We start from the raw sequence: 18,601 nt of genomic DNA, 5'->3' as shown, positions 1-18,601 counted from the left end.
GCCCACCAGCAGCTTATCCTGATGGACCAGGAGCCAAAGTTTGCTGACCCCTGAATTATAGGGTCAGCTTATGAACGGGTTATAAAAATTTTTCATTTTTACTTATCCATCTTGGGGGGGGAGGGGGGGGTCAGCTTATAAACTAACCGGCTTATGATCGAGTATATACGCTTTGTCTGAAGTTTGACAGTTACAATCAATAGGTACACCTTGCCCATTAAGATTCTAAGGCCAATACAAATATCAACCATCATAGCCTTGGACTAATATTCAGAAGTTTAATTTGATTTTGTCTGTCCAGGGATGAGATATCTTTTGCTCCTCTTTCATATCCTTTTTTAATAGGACAGGGAATTCTAAGAGAGGTTATATTTAAATTTTATTTTAGAGTATGCTAGAAGAGAAGCAATGAAAAGCAAATGGAAAGGCAACACATTTTTACAGGGAGAAGGAAGATCGTGTGTATTTTTTTTGGTTACTATTCAAGGATGTGCAGAACTTAAAACACAGGAAATTTCTGAAGGATGGCAGGATCCTGGTTTAAAAATCCCAAATTTGAATTTCTTTACTGTGTATTGACTTATCCAATAATTTTATTTCCTTGAGATAAAGAGCAACACTAAACGCATTAATGTAAGGATTAGGGATTTCAGACATACATTCTGATCATGTTGTTCTTTTTCGTTGGTTCTAGTTTCATTACCACATGTTGGACTCTTCTAACTCAATATGCACAAAACTTGACAAGCTTCAATTTCTCCAAACCTGGCAGATCATCTCCTTACCAATATAAAGAAATGGAACACACAACTCCCATTCTCAAACCTTCTGTGTTGGTCTATTTCACTATACAATACAAAATGATAGAAAATGGTTGTTTCTAACTACAGCTCCAGAGCAGGTTTCAACAGTTGATCACAAGGCGCTGATTACCTTCTTACATGACAGAAATGCAATAGATGATACAACACTACAATGGTTTGAAACATGACCCAAATAGCATTAAGGGCAACTGATCCCCTTCCCTAAGAGTTCTCACTTGCAGAGTCTGGCAGGAATCTACTCACCCTCAACATTTACATGAGAGCAGTTGGAGAGACTGTGAGATAACACAAGCTACACTGCCAACAATATGTTGAGGACACCCACCTTTAACTAACCTTTACAACAGTGGTTCCCAAACTTTAAACAACTTGTGAACCCCTTTCACTAAAATGTCAAGTCTCACAAACCCCCTCCTAAAAATGAATATTTCCAGGGATTTTCTCCTTTACCCGAGTATAAATTATAAAAGCAGTAAACTTGGAAATATAAAATTTGTTTTTATGACATGCTTATTACACACTATTATGAATTATTATTTATCATTAAAGTATTTTTATTACATTATGAAAATGGCAACACACTTCCAAGATTTCACTTTCGTAGCTTGTATCATTTTGAATAAGCCTGTTATTAGACAAGGCTCCTATGTTTCATCAAGGAGTATCAGATGTGGAACAGCATGAAGGTATTTAAGAAGCCAACTCAAAGTGTTCCTCCTACACAAGCATTCAGGTCTTGAGCAGTCCAGGCAAACGACGCACATTACAATAAAGCTTAAACTTGTTCTTCATAATAATTTTAAAATCAATACTAGCTGCCTTTTTAATTTAAAAAACAAACAGCAAAAAAAAAATCCACCTCCCTTTCCATTTCTTATAAAGAGTCTTGAAGTTTAAATCTCAGTGTGATAGATATGCTTGCTTTGATCTGCTTAGCTCTTGGTAGTCCAGGGGCTCCGGACTGCTGGTACTGTGCTGCCAGGGGTCCATAGGGACAGCTCTGACTACCATTAGGGAATTCCCCCCTGCCCCCCAAGAACCCGCTGTAACATTTCGCGAACCCCAGTTTCAGAACCACTGCTTTACAACAAAAGCAACAACTCCATCTTAAAAGAGATCCCAATGCCTGTTGGATATGTTCAACTGGCTGATTAGTAACTGTGCAAAGAAAAGAGTAAAACAATTTTGATGGGAAGAGGGAAGTATCAAGGAACTGGCCAAGCACTGATCTCTTACTTTTGTCATCTGCCCTCCATTCAAAATAGTATAAGATATTGGGGCTCTGCAGATTTAACCTTAGATGATCAATTAGTGACAATGGCAAGAAATGCATTCTTTCATCTTCAGCTTGATACGAAACTGTTACTTATTCTCAAATAAGGATATAGCTCCAGTCATCTATATTTTCATCTCCCCATTCCCACTACTTTGATATAATAGCTGTAGCAAAGGGAACTGAATTTTCCACGATTAGCTCTGCTACAGGCAAAATCCATCCAATTTGCTCTAGCAGATTCCAGCTGGTAGAACATAGCAGACCACCTTCTCACTGAGATAAGCCATTAGGGTATATCACTCCATTGCTCTGTACTCTTTCATTGGTTCCCACTGCACTTACAATGACAATTCAAGCCCTAGTGCTAATACTCAAAATATTTTTGAATCAGGACTATTACCTCTGAAATTGACACTTTCACCCATGACTCAGCGAGACAGCTGCACTTTGAGAACTATACAGAGAACAAAGTCGAGTTCAAAATGTGAGAGAATCGGAGGTAGCATGTTTTTTATCAAGTGGGATGAGGTACCAGAGAAGAAGCCAAAGTCTGACTGCTTTTCAAACATACTGGAAGACCCACCTATTCCCTAAATGTTTTCCCACCATAACCAAATCAAGAGAGAAAGTGAGCATGGGAGCGGGGAGAGAATCACACCAAGCAGTACTTTGCAGAGCCAGAAAAGGTTCTCTGGAGCATACACTCTCTCTTAGTTACTGTTCAAAATGGACAACAAGGTATATCTAACTTACTTGCTCACTGGTAAGGTATTATGTAGATGGCCTCTATCAAAAAGCTTAAGACAGATAGAAAACAACTGTAGTGATCTCTAAAGTTTTTTCTAGTTTTACCAGGTCAAATTTTACCTAGTCAGTCATTGACAGATAAGAAGAGCCACATGACTGGAATGTTAAATTCACTAGATATAACCTGTTTAGGAAGGATTGAATGGGCAAAAGGCAAGGCAAGGCAAGGCGAACTGGCACTCTGTCAAAAATGGCACTGCCTGTTTCCAAGTCACCAAACAACTCGGAAGCAAATAATCCTGAATGCTTATAGATCAATGTCCTAACAGATAAAGGCCAAGATGGGATACTAGTTGGTGTCTGCTAGGGACCACCAAAAATCATACTAGAGAACACGATGCCTGCATCACCTATCTATAATGTGTAGGAATAAAAGATTTATTATGAGGGAGTCTGATTGAGTGACATATGCTGAAGGTCTCATTCTGCCTGTACTAAAATGTCCTTGGAATGTCTAAAAGTTGCAGATTTCCCAATTCAAAAAGTGCTGCACCCAACATAAGGGAATTCTGTATTAGACCTCATCTTGACAAGTAAAGAGGAACTGATCACAGAACTGAAAATCAGTGGTTGCTTAGGAACAAGTAATCATGACTTTATTACATTTGTTACGTTTAAACAGAATAAAGTGCAAACCAGTAATATGTATACTTGGTGCTTTAAAAGAGCCTAACTTCACAAAGCTGAAAACAATTATAAGCCAAATCAGCTGGGAGAACGAATTTAAAGAGAAAATTGTGAATAATAATTGGGAACTGTTTAAAAACATTTTACTACATGCCCCAAAAGCCAGGATCCCAGGATTGAGCAACAAGACTTCATGGGTTAAAAACAAACAAACAAACAATCTGGTTTAGAGAGTAAGTGAAAGCATCTATAAAATATAAACACATATATAACAAATGGAAAACAGAGGAATTTGATAGCAATTAATATAAACTGGAAGCTAGGAATTATAGTAAATTTGTAGGGAAAGCAAAAGGACACAAGGAGAAATCTATGGCTAGCACAGTAAAGGACAAAGATAAAGAAACCAGAGTGATACAAAATCAACATGTCACACATTAAATGGATTAAGATCTGGCTAACGGATAGGTATCAACATGCAACTGTAAATGGGAAATTGAGTGGGTGTAATTTTAGTGCAATCCTGTGGAGATTGATTCTTGGCCCTACACTATTTAGTACTTATCAGTGACATGGAAGAAAACATACAATCATCACTGATAAAGACTGCAGATGACACAAAAATTGGGGGAGTGGTAAATAACGAAGGGGACACATCGCTAAAAAAGAGTCATCTGGATTGTTTAGTAAACTAGGCACAAGCAAATAATACATGTTTTAATATGGCTAAATATAAATGCACACATCTAGGAAAAAAAGAATGTAGGCCATACTTACATAACGGGGGACTCTATCCTGGGAAGCAGTGACTCTGGAAAAGATTTGGGGATCATGGTGGATAATCAGCTGAACATGAGCTCCCAGCACGACACTGTGGCCAAAAGGGCTAATGTGATCCTTGGATACATAAACAGAGGAATCTCAAGTAGGAGTAGAAAGGTTAATTTATCTCTGTATTAGGCACTGGTACAACCACTGCTGGAATACTGTGTCCAGTTCTGGTGTCCACAATTCAGGAAAGATGTTGATAAATTGGAGAGGGTTCAGAGAAAAGCCAAGAGAACGATTAAAGGATTTGAAAACATGTCTTACAGTGACAGACTCAAGGAGCTCAATGTATTTATCTTAAGAAAGAGAAGGTTAATGTGGACTTAATTACCATCTGTAATTATCTACAAAGAGAACAAATATTTGATAATGGGCTCTTCAATCTAGCAGAGAAAGGTATAAAACACTCCAATGGGTGGAAGCTGAAGCTACACCATTCAAACTGGAAATAGGACATACACTTTTAATAGTGAGGGTTATTAACCACTGGAACAATTTACCAACTGTTGTGGTAGAGTCGCCATCACTGGCAATTTTAAAATCAAGACTGGATATTTTTCTAAAAAATATGCTCTAGAAATTATTTTGGGGAAGCTGCATGGCTTGTGTTATACAGGAAGTAAGACTGATGATCACAATGCCTCCTTCTGCCTTGGAATCTATGAATAAGTCTACTAAGGACCTGACCATTCCTATTGATTTTATGTGAAAGATACTCAGATGCTCATATGGAAGATACTAAGGCTTGGAAGGATTAGATTTTTCTATGTCAATTTCACCATACACACACAAACCAATGAAAAAATATTTCCATAGGTAATCATCAAAATTCACAGATAGGCAAAGTAAGAAAAGCACTGTTTGAGAATTTCTTAGAGTTTGATTTAAGGATATTTACTTTCTGTATTTTGACATGTGATATTGACAATTTGTGTTTTAATGGTTATAAAGCTTTTTGAATTTCAACATCTACTGTCATTAAATAATTGTAGGACCATCCTAGAATTTCCCACAACACTGAAAATTTAAATAGCTCAAAATTTAAAAAAAAAAAGTTTGAAACCCATAATTTTGTGCAACTGCAAAATTTAAAAATCAAAATAGAAAAAATGCTTAAAAACATTGATATCAGTCAAAATGATCAAAAAATCCAAATTCTACTGAGACTAAAGATACTTTATGTGAAAAATGTTTGTACCCCTAATCTTGCATCTTTCTTTAAGACAGTAAGATCTTTGGGGTGGAAACAGCTTTTTACTGTCTGTATAGGTCCTAGCACAATAGAGCTCCAGATTAATCTAACTGTAGCCTCTAGGCACTACCGTAATCCAAATAATACATTAGAACAGCTAGCAAACACTGAAATCTGATTGGACAGGAAGCAACATACTGCATTTTCAAAGCACTGAAATCTACTCAAAGCTTAAGAGTATGTTCAACTCACCAACAGAAACTAGTGTTAGTTGATGAGAAAATACAGCAGAAATATTTAAACCACAACAGTTACTAGACAAAATCTTCATGGTAATTGTATTTCTGCACTGAGCATGTGTCATTTCTAAATTGATGACTTGCTAGTTCATTTGCCATTTGAACAAGCAGATGCAGTAACCATCTATAGGCATGACTTTTCTGAGGCCCTCTAGTGGTGAACAATTTCTAGAATTAATTTTCTTCAGTTAAGCCTTCCAAATACTTGTTCTTTGGAAAATAAATGCATCACACTGTTTTCAATACTCTACACGTATGTGAGCTGCAAACCACACACAGCTAAGAAACAAAATGTAAGCAGTTTACAAGCCTATATCAAAACTTATGAAGTACCCAAATTGCAATTCTTTCCATGATGGGTTGTTCTGTACTTGGCTATTACTGCTACAGAAAGACAATCAGCAGATAAGGCATCTCTTTCAGCTCTTCATGTGCCAGCTTACAACTAATGGATCTGATTAGCAAATCCTCAACTACAATATATGAAGCTATATCTGCAAAGAAAATTGATAACATTAGTGTTCTCACTGACCCTAAAGAAAATCAGCCAGGACTTGCAGTATTGAACACACAAACTTTCCTGCAACTGATGTTGAGTACCTGAAAGCTCCTGGCAGATGCTGCAGATGAGCTGGTGATGCCTGAAGCACTGGCCTCCATGATTAATATCTCCCATTTTACCTCTCTAAACACCTCTCAGCTGAACATGGTGACATGCTGTAACCATCGCTGATGAGAGCTGGAGATCCTCCTGCAAAGGATGATCTTATCCTAGTTGATCTAGAGATACTATTAAAACAAAGGCAGAAAGTATATTTTGCTCCAACCAACACCTACCAGCCAGAGCTTTTCAATCTCAAATCCTCTTCCAAACAAGGCATCTTTGATGTTGCTGCTCTCAGGCTTTCAGAAAAGATCCTTATAAACATCAGCAGGGGAGCAGAAAACCCTAGTATTTTTTTTCTGAATTCTAAACTGCTATTTAAAGGGCCGTCTAATTTGAAAAAAAAAATCTAGTTTCTGATAGAGATGCTTTCAATTTGACTAATTAATCCTCACACCACTCACAGGAAGTAAATGGATAAGTATTATCCCCATTTTACAGATGGGAAAGTAGACACAGTGCTTGTGATTCGCCCAGGGACACAAAGCAAGTCAACAGTAGAGATGGAATCAGAACTCAGGAATTCCTGGCTCCAGTCCCTATATTCAAGACATAAGACCAAACTACACCTCCAAAAGGGATGTTTTCTACATACTGATGGGCAAATAAAAACTTGGTGAGAGGATAAATAGATTTAAACTAGCACATGAATTTTCACTATCTAGAGTTAAAGTACGGAATGCTATGGAAACTCCATGTAATACACACCTCTTGGATCTATGCCCACCCAAGTGTTTTTTCCTCCTCTGGTCTCCTAGCGAACACTATGCAAAACACCTCCAACTCTTTACAGCTGTTTACTTGCAAATGAAATTTGTTGAATCCACCAGCTTGTAAAAGAATCAACACATTTTAAAGTGATTGAAATCTTACTGTATTGTAGACTAAGCTGGATGTGAATAAGCACTTTGTCTCTTGCTGCTACATCTGGCTCCACATTTACTCAAAATAGCAAGACTTTTTTTTAAAAAAGGGTAGGAAGAATCAAGCTCACTCACACTGAGCTTGCAATTGGCAAGACCAGGGTAAAGTTCACATTCAGCTTTAGAGGCTGAAGGAGAAATGGACTGAAACCTGATTTAGCAACAACGAAATTAATAACTATGTTCTAAACAAGTTCACAAAATTGATAACACTTATGAACACATACCAGGTTCTATTATTTACTCATTAATTCCTTTCAGATAGCAAAAACTCATCTAATCACTCATTGTTTTCCTTCATTACTGCAATCTACTCCTCTTTGACCTCCCTGAAATCCACATAATTCCTCTGCAATTCATACAAAATGCACCTTGCAAGATGATTTGCCTAACCTGATCTGACCAAAGTTTTCATTTATTTGAATCCCAGTGATGGCCTCCCTTCTTCACCTCAAAGTCAAGATTCATGTAACTGCCTTCAAGTCCCTACATAAAACTTTGCCAATGCATCCTGGTCTGCTCCTGTATCCCCTCTCTGCCTCATGATGCCAGTTTATATGCCCTTTAGTCCACTTCTCCAGCTAATATCTCCATGCTTTCTTCTGCACTGCTCCTTACACATAGAACACTCCCTGAACAGGGTGGATAAAAAATTGCAATTTAAATTTGATAAAAATCTGCTTTTTAAAAAAATCAGTGATTTTTTTAAAAAGCAGATTTTTATAAAATTTAAATTGCAATTTTTTATTTTAATTAAGTGCATTTTTCTTTTTTAAAAATGCTTCTATTTAAAATTAATTTGAAATGTCAACCTATGTTAAGACCTAAACTTATTACAATTATTAAAATCATTCAAATTAAATAAAAAATATTAAGCAGAGCACATTTGGTGCTAAAGTTTTAAAGAAAGTCAAACCGCTGAACTATCTAGCTGGAAATCACTGGCTAAGCACCTGGAACCTGAGTTTGTTGAAGTGTTAAACCTACTTTTGTTGGCAATAGCCTTTTCTGCATGCGCAAAGAATATTTTCTTCATTTCAGTTTATTCAACCAGTTCAGTTATAACTAGTTCATTCAAAGTTAAGAAACCAAGTAGAAGCTGGAAAAGCAGGAAGCTTGTTTTCCTCTTTCTATGAATAAACACGAAGTGTCAGAATGAAATCTACTAATTCTAAAAACATTCAAAGACACAGGTAACCATAAACAATCAGTGCAATTCTCTAACTACAAATAACACTTTCTTTGTTTAATAAATCTGTTAGGTTTAAAGGATAAATACATTTTGATACATTTTTCTTCTTATGTCTCCAGCATATTTGAGGTAGTTTTATTTAACTTATAAATTTAAAAAGCTGTTTTTGTGCAATTTTTAATTGAATTCCAATTTTCATCCAAGTAGAGTTTGACATAAGTCATGAGAAAAAATTATTAAACATCTAGCAAATAAGAAATGCATAATTCACCATTTTTAATTATAAAAATGTAAAAATTAAGAACTCATATGTTTAGCTATATAATCACTTAAATATGTTCAGATACATGTTTCCTTCTGGTTAACAAAGCACAGAAATTAGTGTAAACTAATGAATTTATTTTGGCATGAGCTTTCGTGAGCTGCAGCTCACTTCTAAAATAAATTTGTTAGTCTTTAAGGTGCCACAAGTACTCCTGTTTTTTTTGCGGATACAGACTAACATGGCTGCTACTCTGAAACCTGTAAACTAATGGTTATATTTAGTTTCAGATGAACATGTTTTAATGGTTACCAACCTATGAGACATTTCATTAGGAAAATAATTAAAAAGTGCAAATGCAAAACATGATGATTTAAATCAAGGTTTCCTGTTTGCTGACTTAAATCATGATTAAAATCAATTCTTTAAATCGATCTACCCTGTTCATCAATGAATCCACAAGACCATTACCCTCTCTTCTTTCAAGTCCCTTTTTAATACCCACCTCTACTGTGACCCCTACAAGAAAACCAATCAATCAATGATAGCTATGGTTGAAAGGCAATTGGGGATAGCTTTTATTTATTTATTTTAAAAGTTCAAATATTTGTAACTATAAAGTTGTGCAGCAGGTAACTATCTGATGAAACCATGTGATGTTACCTACATTACCCATGTTCTCTCTTCCAATGTTCGCTCTACTCACTATGAAGTCTTTTTTTCAAATCAGACAGTAAACATTTTCAGAGCAGAGAACGTGCCTTCCTATGGGTTTGCACACCACCTAACATAATGACGTCCTAATCAAGGCCTTTGTGTACATCCATAATACAATAAGTAAATAGCAACAGTAAATATATTAATCTGGTATGCCCAACATGACTATGTTAAACCAGAGCGATGAATGCTGACTTATGGTCCATAATCATGATAATTGTTTAAGACTTTTATACCTTGTCATTTAATCATACTGTTTCTCACCTGTTCCTTTCTATTTTTGTTCTAGGGTAGTAGTTTGTGATTTTATATGTGAGTTTATGGAATTTTTACTTTATAAAAAAGAAGCAAAGATAACCTCTTACTTCAGAAAGGAATAGCTTATAGTATTCTGAAGCTTTCAACTACATTGTTCAATTAATTTATTACTGGATGGTTCAAGTCACCAGACATTACTGTAGATTTTGTTACCTCCTCCAATCCCTTTCAACATTCTTGTCACTGTCACTATTCCGATCCAGAAGCCAGCTCTTATACCCCCACTATTATGTTTCTATTCTTATTATATGGGACTTTTATCCATTGAGATTCTCCTTCATGGCCCTCTCTATTAAGAATTTGTCTTTCAACAGGGTACAGAACACTACCTATTCAAGCGCATTAACTAGTTTGTAGGAAGCAGTGTGAAACAGTGGCTAGATCACTGAACTGGAAGCCAGGAGATCCTGAACTGTATTCTTTTTGGTTGTGCCAATGACCTGCTATGTGACCTTCAGCAAGAAATTTTACCTCTCTGATTCAGTTTCCCCATCTGTAAAACAGGTACATGTATATAGTCTACAGATGAGAAATGCTATAGGAGTTAAATATTATACTAGAATGAGGGTTGGATAGGTCTATGGTGTATATATGAAATATAAGGGCCGAAATGTTAATTTCACTGTCTTGTCAAGTAAGGATGCATTACAGAGTATAACATGTTTTTATAGGTGTCACATGTAGTGGGTGATGCACATATTAGAATGTCTAATGAGAGTTCAGGCTTATAGATGACGAAGATGTACAGAGTGAAAACATAAGACTGTCTCATGCCATTGGGCTCTAGAGAGTGGGCAGAAGAATATGAGAGCAGATTTAAGGGTCTTTGGGCTACCTTACCTTTGTGTTTCCAATTTTTAATTAAAAAAAGTGTTACTTTAATTTCCCTGATAACTTTTTTTTAAAAATACAACTTGTTAAGTTCTCTCACCATCCTTTAATTATTGATATATATTTACTACCTTAATTTGAGCTTTATTATTTACGCCCTGCTTTATGAAGGATATGGTACCAGAGATAGTAAATCAATATTTCATTTTGAATTCTCTCTATACTGCAAAGAGAATGCCTTTAGTTATGCTGAACAAGAACTAGGATTGCAATATGGAATTTAGGAACAAAGATGCAAGTTTTGTTTTCTAAAGGTGTTATGCTAGAGGATAAATTTACCAAACTTTCACCAGCTACAAGATCAGCATTACCAGGTTAGGATAAGAGAATCAGGCTCATAATGGTGTAATTCTGCCTCTCTCCAACTGTGGGGCAAAACATGCAGTCTACATTCCACCTCATATTAATGTCTACTTAACAGCACTGAAGTTCTGGAACAATATATTACATTTAATTTTCCATAATTGTAACAGCATCATGCTTTGTATCAATGGCCCTGTGGCATGTCAATTGTTTAAACTACTTTCTACAAACTCATAACAGTTTCAGTTCAGCAACTAACAAATAATGAGAACGTCTTCCTTTTTATAAAGCATAACTAAATGCATTTTGCTGTTCAGTATTAATGTTAGATTAAGTGATTTTTAGACAACTGTTGGCTCTCAGGAGGAAATCAAGTAGAACTGAAATATAAAAATTTTGGAATAAATTTGTCTTTAAAACTGGGAAAAAAACCCTACCACTAAAGAGCCTTTTTCTTGCATTTACATCTTAGAAAAACTAATGTGTTTTTTAAAAAGCATAAGTTTAAAAAACAAAACACTAGGAATTAATCATTCTACTAATTTTTCTATACTAATATCTACTAGAGAAGGTTCCTGGTTTCTGCGCTCTTCACTTCTTGCTAGACTGTGGAAGAAATTCACTGCATAAGAAGAGAGATTAGAATATTTGTTGTAGTATTATTAAGGAAGTTCAAAACAAGTGCTGTTTGGCTTACCTGTTACTCTTTACTGTTTAGTTACCTTATAAAGTAATCTGAATTTTGTTATAACAAAATTGATCTGGAGAAATAAATCTAACCTCTACTGAAACAGCATACTTGAAATGATATTTTGAATGTTTCCACAGGAACCCTTCCCTTATTCACTACACGTATTGTATATAAATGACTTATTGCTTGTCTATCTGACAGAGTAACACACAGTGGAAGAGGCTATAAGGTGCAACTAGTGTAGAAAGCACTTCTAAAAATCAGGCCAGTTCTATTTAGGTGTCCAACTATGATTTAAGAGCCTAATATTTAGATTTGAAGATTCTGGCCTGTGTTGTAATACATGCTTTACAAAGGGGGCAAAGTTAAGATTGCATGAGCAACCCTAACACTGGCATTTCTTTACTCCTAGTACCATCTAAACACAGAGTAAGAGACAATCCTGCTCCAAAGAACTTCATTCACCTCATCCACATACCATGGGCCCAGATTCATGTACAATAACAGACTGTCCCAGAAATAATACAAGCAACAGCCCCTTTTCCCTTCCATGGCTACCAAAAAGGCAAGGTGAATTCTCTGTGGAATCTGAAATGTCCAGATAAAGTGTCCAATGAGTAAATAAAAGATTATAGATAAGAGTAAAGACTAGATTACTATATAGATCTATAACCATCACATAAGAACAGCCATACTGGGTCAGACCAATGATACATCTAACCCAGTATCCTGTCTTTCAATAGTGGCCAATCCTAGGTGCTTCAGAGGGAATGAACAGAACAGGTAATCATCATGATCCATCCCCATCATGAACAAAGGGGATTCATTTGAAGAATAACGAAAGGGACATTTAAACTGACCACTAACAGATAGTGCATTTTCCCATTAAAACATGCAGCTGTGGTCCATTCTGTGGCTCATCCATCCCAAGAATTCCCACATAACTTAGGAGAAACCACAGAGCCCCTCAACCCTGTTAAATACAGGTTCCGCTGTCAAAGGGCCTATCTCAACTCCACCAACAAATTGCTGACCATACTATTGAGCAGTTCCCCACAAAAAGTCCCATAAAATCTGCCTCTATGCAAGAAAGTAAGAACTCCAGCCCTTCAAAATAAAACAATCCACTAGGTTAACATGCTCCTACTCCTTCACAAACATGAGTAAAATCCCCTTGCCAAATAGGCCCAACAGACTAAGATCCCTTCCCACTTGTTCAAACACAGGTTTAGCTGCATGATGGGTTATCTTGCACATAGCAGATGACTTCAGGGAACTCGGAAGCATACTGAAGAAGCATGTCCAAATTAACTTCTCTGTGATCCCTCTTGTCCCATGAGCAAAGGAATACAGAAGGCAGAAGATTCTGAAAGAGAATCACTGGCTAAGTGAGTGATGCAGGGTGGAGGGTTTGTGAAATATTGGTCCACCTTCTATGCTGACAGACAGATGTATAGTTTGGATGGCCTCCAACTCAGTAGAAGGGGGACCAGTCTTCTTGGGGACAGGCTGTCTAGAGTAGAGTAGTTAAACTAATAACAAAGAGGGAGGGCAAAACGAGGGAAGATATGAGCACTTAGAACAACAATTGAGATGATGAGAACTTAATTAATCAAGGAACCTAAGGACATGAAGAGAAGAAATTATTTAGTTGCCTATAAACCAAAGCTAGGAGCCTGGGCAACAAACAAGAGGAAACGGAATTGTTCATTTATGAGCATAAATTTGATCTAGTTAGTGTTATTGAAACTTGATGGGATGATTCTGAGTGGAATGTCAAAATCAGTTGTCATAATTAATAACCTATTTCATTTGTGATATTGTGGATCCTGCAATATTAGGCTCCTACCGCACTTTTGATTTTTATTAGCTTACTTTGCACAGTGCACAATTTTGCATACATTTTGAGTATGCAATTAGTACTGCACTAACATTAAATGCCTGTACAATGTAAAAGGCTAAAGTGACTGGACTTGGACTTTCTATAGCAGTTGTGTTAAAACTGTTAGTCTTCTGAATTTTATATTGTACCGGTCACTTTTTATTTTTTAAATGAATGTAATATAGTTGCAGCAAAATGTCTGGTTATCAAAAAAATTAGTAGGCATAACAATACTGGAGCATTTATATATCATTCCAGCAATTTTTTCTTAAACAAACAGGTCTACTCTGGCTTTTCCAAACTGCTGCTATTAATAAAGGTCCATTATTACTTTTCTGTGATTTTCCATGTCTTGTCCTCAACTCAGCTGCAGTTATTTTACCTCTGTGTTTGGCACTGGTACAACCACTGCTAGAATACTATGTCCAGTTCTGGTGTCCACAACTCAAGAAGGATGTTGATCAACTGGAGAGGGTTCAGAGAAGAGCCAGGAGAATGATTAAAGGATTAGAAAACATGACTTACAGTGGTAGTCTCAAGAAGCTCAATCTATTTGGCTTAAGAAAGAGAAGGTGACCTGATTACAGTCTATAAGTACCTACATGGGGAAAAAATATTTGATAATGGGCTCGTGAATCTAGCAGAGAAAGGTATAACATGATCCAAGGGTTGGAAGTAGAAGCTAAACTTAGGCTGAAAATAGGGCATACATTTTTAACAGTAAGAGTAATTAACCATTGGAACAACTTATCAAGCATGGTGGTAGAGTTTCCATCACTGACACTTTTTAAAACAAGACTTTTTCTAAAGGATATGGTTAGGCATCATTTTGGGAAAGTTCTATGGCCTGTGTTATATAGCAGGTCAGACTAGATTATCACAATGGTTCCTTCTGGGCTTGGAATCTATGAACTGTTAGGGAATCAACCTCCAAATCACAATATTTCCTGACTCCTGATTCCCCTATTCACCCATGTTCAAATATAGGCCTGACCATGAACAGTCATCCCTTCTCCAAACACAGGCTTGATCCTCATGGATCTCCTAGTTACTTACACTGCCCTATCACCATTGTACCTGAGCAGCTCAAATATTTAAAAAGAGAAAATCTCTCTCCCACGCACTTTCCAACAGGAGAAATAGTCAGATCAATTCATTTTTTTAAATGTACGTGTTGTGAGCCTGTCTCTCTGTGCACAAAAAGCTTATTGAGGGAAAGCCAGGCCTAAGATGGGTTGTGCATGGAGTTCTGTGGTCACTTTATCTACTGCAGGAGAGTTCATAGACTAAGTCTACCTCCAGTGCAAGTTGAGTTTCTAAGGCATGAGCTTTGCCTATCAGTCTGCCACCCAGTCCCCTTCAAACACATGTCCTACTGTCAGGATCCCGCTCTCTGCATCTCAAATACAATGCACAAAGTCAAGTATTCCACACCTCGCCCTGGCCTGGCAGGATTTCCATCTCCCTTGCCCAAAGCACAGACATCTCTGCTAGTGATCTTACACTTGAAACAACACAGGGCTTCCCAACAGAAATACCCATCTCCAACACAAAACTGATTGGCAGGAATTCTCTTCCATGTTCAAATACAGGCACAACCATCAGGGATCCTTGGCATCCAAATATCCTACTTTCAGAGAACCTTGTCCCTCAAACACAGGCAAGACTGTCAGTGATTCCCCCAGTCCCATTCTATGTTATGCAAGAATTCAGGCTAGATGATCAAATGATGTCTTCTATCCATAAAATGTATGAGTTTACCAATCCCAAATATAAAATCAGTTTGTCAGAAATACCCTCACATCTCCGTCTAAAACACAGGATAAACTGTTAGGGTTTCCCTGGCCACCAACCACAGGCTTAAGGAGGGGACATCCCCATCTAAACACTGGCTGAAATGTCGGAGGATTTCCTGCCCCTTCCCCGCAACCACAATCTTGCTGGGAACCTTCCCTTTCCCAAACACAGGCTGGCTTTCAGGGGTTCCTCTTGTCAACCCAAATAGAACAGATTGCCTGGGATTAATCCTGCCAACCTAAACACAGGCTAGAATGTCAGGTAGCCATCTCTCTTATCCCTTTTGACACAGGCTGGTCCAGGGATTTCTCTCCACAGAAACACACAGATATATGGAAAAGCAGCAAAGAGTCCTGTGGCACCTTATAGACTAACAGACGTATTGGAGCATGAGCTTTCGTGGGTGAATACCCACTTCGTCGGATGCAGATATATGGCGCTGTCATGGACCCACCCCCTCAGCACTTATGGAACTGACTGACCGAGGTTCCCCACACCCACCCTTCACCCAGAGTCAGGAACATCATCAGTGATCCCTTTCCTCCCAAACATGACTCCCAAATATAGGCCTTATCAAGACTCCTCACAGGCCTCAAGGGGTATTTCTACACAGCTGCTGGGAGCAAGCCTCCCAGCCCAGGTAGACACACTTAGACATACTTGTGCTAGCAGGACTTGAGCTAGCATGCAAATAGCAGTGTGGATGTTGTAGCTCGAGCTGGAGTTTAGGCTCTCAAGTCTATGGGGTCAGATGGGGTTGAGAGCCCAAACCACAACATCCACACTGCTATTTTTCGTGCACTAGCTCAAGCTCTGCTAGCGAAAACGTGTCTTCCTAGGCTGGGAGGCTTGCTCTGAGCTACAGTATAGACATACTGAAAGTCAATGATCCCCGATCCCTCCAAACATAGACCTATCAAGGATTCCTCACCCCCACCCTAAACACAGGCCTGTAAGGGATCTCCCCTGCAAATACAGACCCATCAGGGATTTCACTCCCCCACATACTCCAAACACAGCATTTCCCAATCAAAGGTCATGCCTCCAGGAAGAGTCAGACTAATGCAATGAGGATACAGAACAGATGAGAAGAACTGGATGACTCTGAATCTGACTACTGATCCATCCCCAATAAAAACATGTGGTTGTGGGCATTTCTGTGAAAGGCACTTGCTTTCCACCCCTACTACCAAAGGGCTCCTAATTAAACTGAACGGCCATAGGAAGAGCTAATTGTCCTAAATGTTCTCACACAAGCCTGATTACTAAAGAACTCCCTGCTTCCTAACACACAAGCCAGGTTGTGATGGAGTCTCCTCTCTCAGGGCACAGGGCCTGGCTCTCAGGGATCTCCCCCTTCCCACAATGCACTGGGGGTGAGGCTGGCTGTCAGGGATCCCCCCCTCAAGGTACAGGACTGGCAGTCTGGGATGACCTCCTCACCCACCCCAAGATTCAGGCATGGATGTCAGGGATCTCCCTCATCCCCTCAAAGCACTACCCCAGCTGTCAGGAATCTCTCTCACCTACCAGGCACGCCCACAGGACCCACCTATCAGGATATCCACCCTCCTAGGCATGGGACCTCAGCTGTCAGGGATATTCTCCCCCCACCCCCCTCCAGGCAGGGGCCCCGGCTGCCAGGGATACCCCTCCCCCTGGCAGGGGCCCCGGCTGCCAGGGATACCCATCCCCCCAGCAGGCACAGGCCCCAGCTGTCAGGGATTACCCTCCCCCTCAGGAAAAGACCATCGCTATCAGGGATATTGCCCCCTCCCCAGCCCCCAGCGGACAAGGGCCCCGGCTGCCAGGGATAATCCCCCCCGCAGGCCCGGGCCCCGGCTGCCAGGGATAATCTCCCCCGCAGGCCCGGGCCCCGGCTGCCAGGGATATCGCCCCGCAGGCCCGGGCCCCGGCTGTCAGGGATATCCCGCCCCCCCCGCAGGCACGGGCCCCGGCTGTCAGGGATCCCCACGCCTCTTCTCCGCCCCCACACAGGCCTAGCTGTCAGGGATCCCCCCCGCCAATCGCCGCCCCCAGGCACGGGCCCCGGCTGTCAGGGATATCCCGCCCCCCCCCGCAGGCACGGGCCCCGGCTGTCAGGGATCCCCCCGCCAATCGCCGCCCCGCAGGCACGGGCCCCGGCTGTCAGGGATATCCCGCCCCGCAGGCACGGGCCCCGGCTGTCAGGGATATCCCCCCCGCAGGCACGGGCCCCGGCTGTCAGGGTTATCCCGCCCCCCCCCCCCGCGGGCACGGGCCCCGGCTGTCAGGGATATCCCGCCCCGCAGGCACGGGCCCCGGCTGTCAGGGATATCCCGCCCCCGCAGGCACGGGCCCCGGCTGTCAGGGATATCCGCCCCCGCAGGCACGGGCCCCGGCTGTCAGGGATATCCCGCCCCGCAGGCACGGGCCCCGGCTGTCAGGGATATCCCGCCCCGCAGGCACGGGCCCCGGCTGTCAGGGATCCCCCCGCCAATCGCCGCCCCGCAGGCACGGGCCCCGGCTGTCAGGGATATCCCGCCCCCCCCGCCAATCGCCGCCCCCAGGCACGGGCCTGGCTGTCAGGGATTCCCCGTACGTATCCAAGGCCCAGGAGAAGGGGCTGGTGAGGGTCCGGGCGCCGCACGCGTGTGTTGTTGAGCACCATGTTTATCGGGGACAGGGTGGGGCGGTACCCCTAACGCGGACCCCCTGCCCAGGCTCCGGGCCTGTGGAGGCTCCGGTCCCCGCCCGGCCCAGCCCGACACGACCACCTCCTCACCGTGTCAGCGACAATACGGCCAAGGCCGGGGCCGCGTTCCTCCGCGCCGCATCCTCCCGGCCGCCCTCAGGGACGGGGCCAGGGCGGGACCCGGACTAGCCCGCCGCCGCTTCAGCCCCTTCTCAGAGAGCCGAAGCAGCGAAACCAAAATGGCGGCGGCGGCAGCTCCTGCCTCAGCGCGAGCGAGCGCCTCGTGCCCCACCCTCTTCGCGTCTGTCCACGCCCCCAGCAGACACACCTCCTGGTTTGCTCGGCCCCGCCTCCTCTGCAGATCCCATTCCCTTCCCGGGCTGAGGGCGGGTTTAACCTGCTGGGGGTGGGGCGCAGATAACTCTATTCCTCGT

The 18,601-nt window shown here is 40.9% G+C and overlaps 1 protein-coding gene across 6 annotated transcripts in view; it reads right to left on the bottom strand.

Moving 5' to 3' along the window:
• The window catches only part of ASH1L (ASH1 like histone lysine methyltransferase), a 154,342-nt gene extending 135,879 nt beyond the window's left edge, over nucleotides 1–18,463 (bottom strand). For 2 of the 6 annotated variants that reach the window (XR_005591038.1, XM_039512678.1), the window contains exon 1: nucleotides 18,258–18,463. The gene's annotated coding sequence lies outside the window, so the exon portion shown is untranslated. Of the gene's footprint in view, nucleotides 1–4,311; nucleotides 4,366–18,257 lie in introns of those variants that run through there. The other 4 variants (XM_039512676.1, XM_039512677.1, XM_039512673.1 and 1 more) reach the window with 3 other exon arrangements.
• Between the last annotated feature and the right edge of the window lie 138 nt (nucleotides 18,464–18,601).

This window comes from Mauremys reevesii, linkage group 24 (assembly GCF_016161935.1).
Source record: "Mauremys reevesii isolate NIE-2019 linkage group 24, ASM1616193v1, whole genome shotgun sequence".
NCBI lineage: Eukaryota > Metazoa > Chordata > Testudines > Geoemydidae > Mauremys > Mauremys reevesii.
This window is presented reverse-complemented; position numbering and strand designations above follow the sequence as displayed.